We start from the raw sequence: 6,033 nt of genomic DNA, 5'->3' as shown, positions 1-6,033 counted from the left end.
CCACACTGTCCTTCATCACAGCATTTAACATCAGGACTGCTCCCAGATCAGCTCCATGACCTCATCCCAGCACCAGAGTACCGCCCAAGTTCATCAAGGATGGCCAACATGAGCAGGTCTAGATTCACCTCCACCTCCTGAGGACCGTCAGGCTGTTTCCTTACTTTGCTGTGACCCAACAGCAGACAGCAACAAGGACTGTGGTGAACTTGGTAAAACCACCATCTGGAGTCTGGACCAAGATGCTGATGTGATCCTTTGATGAGTTTAGAATCAGTCAGAGATCAATGCTCAGAACCCAGAGATCAGAGACTGAATTCAGACATCAAACACAGAATGCAGAGATCAAAGACAGAATTCAACGATCAATCAATGTGAGGAACCAGCCTCTCATGTGAAGATGCTTCTGAACTCATGAAGTGAAATCCTACCAAATAGAGATGAATGAGTCCAACTGAACCTGAACAGGAGAGAAATAAAGGGGTTGTTATGTAATTGCTATTTATTTCCAGGCCAGGTGAGGGTTGGATTTTGTTCTTTCATGTTGAAGTGAACTGACAGTGGGACTGTGGACCTGGGCTGAAGTCCAGCTCACTGCTGGTTTAATAAACCACCTGATTGTTTTTTCCAATCAGCTCTGATCTGATGGAAGAAACAAAAAGCCAAACTTCATTCGTCCGTGTCCAAACTCCAAGTCTGTTGATGTGCAGCACTCCAGTTATTTGTTTCTTTCCAGACAGAAGCAGGTTGGTGGAGGAATAAAACCTCAAGAGTGAACAAACAGCAATGAGAGAAGTGAATCCTGCACTCAGAGAAGTTGTGTCTGCACTCGCCAACCAGGAAACGCGTCTATCTTCTGTGTGACTGAGGCAGCTGCTGAGAGCTGCGTTTCTCAGCTGTGTGGGGGCGGGACTCTGTCTGGCAGACAGTTGACCTGTCAATCACACACAATGTTGTGGGACACAGACACAAAATGCGAGGTGCCATTTCCATTCTGGGTCAATCAGCTCTGGGACCGTTTTGTCTTTTGAATGAAGAAATGCCTTCATTTTGGGTAGCAGCTTGAAAAAATGCCCCGGCTCAACCACCAGACCTCTGTGTACACTGTCAAGAAAAAAAACTGAAAAAAAACAGTAAAAAGTCTGACAGCAGAGTTTCCAGACGAACACTGTCAAATTACAGTAATTAACTGTTCCAAAAAATTACATGGAATAAACTGTAAAAATACACAGAAGGTTTCACAGTCCCAACTGATGAAATTACAGTCCATTTAGTGTTGATAAATGTGCATTCAACTGCAGGAAAACAGGCCCATCACGTAAAAAAACATGAAGAACAAGGACCTTTCAGGTTCTTCTCTAAGTTCAGGGCTCTTACTGGTTCATTTATGAAACAAACCAGTCTATGAGCAGTAATTTCCCATTAAAAAAGTTCATTTGACAGTGGAAAAGCAAGCATAGTCCATCAAAATAGCCAAGTTTAAGGTCAAGTACTGTCAATTGAAGCTATTTAGTTGTTACTTTATGAAACTGAGCCAACTTTCTACAGTGATTTCCTGTTAGATTCTGGTTTCTCCAAGTATAAAAACTATGACAATGTATAAACACAGAATCTGTACTTTGAACAATAGAGAATTTCTGCATATTTACAGTATCAGTCCATCACTTAAGAGGATTGGAATGGTAACAAATCATTGGACAATGGAAATCATTTATCCTTGAACGAAACAACTTCAGTGCAGAGTTGATAACTGCACTTCAAACTTTGAACTGGTGTCCACATCAATGTGGAATTTGAGGAGGCCACAGCCACCAAATTTCCCAGAGTTCTTGACTATTTGCAGTCTCTTCCCTTGGAGAAGTCAAGTGGAACTACAAGACAAGGAGCAGAAATCCAAGCTGCTGGTGGACCACGTGGTGCTGTGTTGATGCTACTTTCACACTCAAAGGGGATCGTGCAGGAATGTTCCACACGGTTGACCAAACTTCCATTGCAGAAGAGATTCAGGCAGTTCCACCCACGCCATGCATCCTTGTATGCTGTAAGTGTGAGGCAATACAATACAGTATGTTTCAGTGACATACATTTAGACAGAAGACCTTGGTTTCTTGGGTGATGCTTATTGACATGCCAATTGGATTGTGGTGCCAATATGGCTGACTTGGTCGGTGTAAATCTTATCATCACAAAACAAAGTACACACAAATGTTCAAATTACTTTTCTAGACTTTAGTCCCCAAAGGAATTTCAGGCACCTGAAAGTGACTTTCATAAATCTGTGTGTCTGTGTACAGTACATGTCCCTAAAATGGACATTAAAATTATTGGTCCCCAATCTCAAGGATAAAATGATGCTACAGTGATGTAGTGAGAAATGCTAAAAACCTCAAAATGATGCTGACAGGAATGTAGTGAGAATTGCTACTAACCTCAAAATGATGCTACAGTGATGTAGTGAGAGTTGCTTAAAACCTCAAACTGATGCTATAGTAATGTAGTGAGAGTTGCTACTAATCTCAAATGATGCTGAAGTGATGTAGTGAGAGTTGCTACGAACCTAAGAAATCATTCTACCAAAAAAAAAGAGAAAAAAAAGAAATGATCCTCCACTAATGTAGTGAGAGTTTCTACTATCCTTAAAATGATGCTACAGTCATTTAGTGAGGGTTTCTACTAACCTCAAAATGATGCTGACAGTGATGTAGTGAGAGTTGCTACAAAAATTAAAATGATACCACAGTGATGTGGTGAGAGTTGCTACTAACCTCAAAATGATGCTGATATTGATGTAGTTTGAGTTGCTAAAAACCTCAAAACGATGCTACAGTTATGTTTTGAGAGTTGCTACTATCCTCAAAATAAAGCTACAGTGATGCAGTGAGAGTTGCTCCTATCCTCAAAATGATGCGACAGTGATGTAATGAGAGTTGCGATTAACCTAAGAAATGATGCTACAGTGATGTAATGAGAGTTGCGATTAACCTAAGAAATGATGCTACAGTGATGTATGAGAGTTGCTACTAATCTAAGAAATGATGCTACAGTGATGTGGTGAGAGTTGCTACTAACCTTAAAATGATGCTACAGTGATGTAATGAGAGTTGCGATTAACCTAAGAAATGATGCTACAGTGATGTAATGAGAGTTGCTACTAACCTCAAAATGATGCTACAGTGATGTAATCAGAGTTGCTACTAACCTCAAAATGATGCTACAGTGATGTAATGAGAGTTGCGATTAACCTAAGAAATGATGCTACAGTGATGTAATGAGAGTTGCTACTAACCTCAAAATGATGCTACAGTGATGTAATGAGAGTTGCTACTAACCTTAAAATGATGCTACAGTGATGTAATCAGAGTTGCTACTAACCTCAAAATGATGCTACAGTGATGTAATGAGAGTTGCGATTAACCTAAGAAATGATGCTACAGTGATGTAGTGAGAGTTGCTACTAACCTCAAAATGATGCTACAGTGATGTAATGAGAGTTGCTACTAATCTAAGAAATGATGCTACAGTGATGTGGTGAGAGTTGCTACTAACCTTAAAATGATGCTACAGTGATGTAATCAGAGTTGCTACTAACCTCAAAATGATGCGACAGTGATGTAATGAGAGTTGCCATTAACCTAAGAAATGATGCTACAGTGATGTAATGAGAGTTGCGATTAACCTAAGAAATGATGCTACAGTGATGTATGAGAGTTGCTACTAATCTAAGAAATGATGCTACAGTGATGTGGTGAGAGTTGCTACTAACCTTAAAATGATGCTACAGTGATGTAATCAGAGTTGCTACTAACCTCAAAATGATGCTACAGTGATGTAATGAGAGTTGCTACTAATCTAAGAAATGATGCTACAGTGATGTGGTGAGAGTTGCTACTAACCTTAAAATGATGCTGAAAGTGATGTAATGAGAGTTGCTACGAACCTAAAAATGATGCTCCAGTAATGTAGTAAGAGTTGCTAAAAACCTCAAAAAGATGCAGACAGTAATGTAGTGAGAGTTGCTTAATACCTCAAAATGATGCTACAGTGATGTAATAAGAATTGCTATTAAGCTAAGAAATGATGCTCCAGTGATGTAGTGAGTTGCGACGAACCTCAAAATGATGCTACAGTAATGTCGTGAGAGTTGCTAAAAACCTCAAAATGATGCTACAGTGATGTAGTGAGAGTTGCGACTCAACTCAAAATAATGCTAAAGTGATGTAATAAGAATTGCTATTAACCTAAGAAATGATGCTCCAGTGATGTGGTGAGACTTTCTGCTTACCTCAAAACGATGCTGACATTGATGTGGTTAGAGTTGTTAAAAACCTCAAAACGATGCTACAGTTATGTTTTGAGAGTTGCTACTATCCTCAAAATAAAGCTACAGTGATGCAGTGAGAGTTTCTCCTATCCTCAAAATGATGCTACAGTGATGTAATGAGAGTTGCTACTAATCGAAGAAATTACGCTACAGTGACGTAGTGAGAGTTGATACTAACCTATAAATGATGCTGACAGTAATGTAGTGAGAGTTGATACTAATCTATAAATGATGCTACAGTAATGTAGTGAGAGTTGATACTAATCTATAAATGATGCTACAGTAATGTAGTGAGAGTTGATACTAATCTATAAATGATGCTACAGTAATGTAGTGAGAGTTGATACTAATCTATAAACGATGCTACAGTTATGTTTTGAGAGTTGCTACTATCCTCAAAATGATGCTAAAGTGATGCAATGACAGTTGCTACTAATCTCAGAAACAATGCTACAGTGATGTACTGAGAGTTGCAACTAACCTAAGAAATGATGCTACAGTGATGTGGTGAGAGTTTCTAAAAACCTCTAAATGATGCTACAGTGATGTAATGAGAATTTCTACTAATTTCAAAATGATGCTACAGTGGTGTAGTGAGAGTTGCTACTAATCGAAGAAATGACGCTCCAGTGATGTAGTGAGAGTTGCTACTGATTTCAAAACGATGCTACAGTGATGTAGTGAGAGTTGCTCATGACATCAAAATGATGCTAACACTAACGTGAGCTTCATCAAGACCCAGGCCACTATTTGGGGTCATGCATCATTGTTGCTGACCAATGGTCCAACTTCATCAGTCAGTCAGTCAGAGACATTAGCATTTGTCGGCCTGGCCTGCTGCCAAAGACTAACTCTGCTTTAGTTGATTTACCTGTGCAGCCATGTCACGCTCCTCTCGGCCACCTCCACGGTCAGACGCCAGGTTAAACCAGCCAATGGCGTAAGAATCACTCTCAGAATCTGAAGCGCTCGTAGCTGCAGGGTTTTTCCACACAGCTTCTGTTGAGAGACAAAGTCCATCACTTGATGAACTCTCACCAACAGAAATGTGCAGTTTTCCACTCAGGACAGCTGCTGCATGTAAAAAGAAGGTCCAGTGGATCCGTTCAGTTCTACATTATTCAGCAGAGAGATGTCACCATTGAATAATGACCATATTTCCTAAAATTATAGCTCAACCACAGAGGGACCAGGCTACTAGAATGACCTCTGTTTACTAGAAGTGCTTCTCCTATGGTGGTGAACTCCTCAGCTGTCAGTGGAGTCAAATCTGTCTTAGAGAGGCCAGAGGTTCCCACACTGGTTCCCTCTCATCATGCAGCCCTGACAGCTGTGTGTGCTGTTCCAGCGTGTTGGCACCTCACTGATGAGTTTCAGGGTTGGCCCTCCCATCTGTTGCTGCACCTGAGCCAGCTTCTCCTTGGCTGTAGTGCTGATCTGAAGGATGTGACAGTGTTCCTGGCTTTGTGTCTGATGATGGAAGTGGGGGATCTGATCACAGGATTTTCTGACTCCTAGATTCAGACGATGTGCAGTGCAGACTGAGTGGTGAATTTGGAGCTGTCTAGTGGATGCTGTCATGTTTGGTGCTGCGTCGCTCACAAGACACTTGACTTTGTTGGTGATGGCCCAGTCCTCCATCATGCCTCTTTGGACTGGGGCCAAACTGTCAGCAGGGTGACTTTGTGGAAAGTCTTGCACTCCCAACACAT

The 6,033-nt window shown here is 40.9% G+C and overlaps 1 long non-coding RNA gene across 1 annotated transcript; it reads right to left on the bottom strand.

Annotated features, from left to right (window-relative positions):
• Nucleotides 1-1,677: 1,677 nt before the first annotated feature.
• On the bottom strand, nt 1,678-5,782 carry LOC147272342 (uncharacterized). Its single transcript, XR_015117559.1, has 3 exons — nt 5,686-5,782; nt 5,193-5,320; nt 1,678-2,039 (listed from the first exon to the last, which is right to left on the bottom strand). It is a non-coding gene; the product is annotated as an uncharacterized LOC147272342 (long non-coding RNA).
• Between the last annotated feature and the right edge of the window lie 251 nt (nt 5,783-6,033).

This window comes from Aulostomus chinensis, chromosome 1, assembly GCF_037954235.1.
Source record: "Aulostomus chinensis isolate RoL2024-O1b breed Wild chromosome 1, RoL_Achi_v1.0, whole genome shotgun sequence".
Lineage (NCBI taxonomy): Eukaryota > Metazoa > Chordata > Actinopteri > Syngnathiformes > Aulostomidae > Aulostomus > Aulostomus chinensis.
Note: the sequence above shows the minus strand (reverse complement) of the source record. Positions and strands in the feature narration are given on the sequence as shown.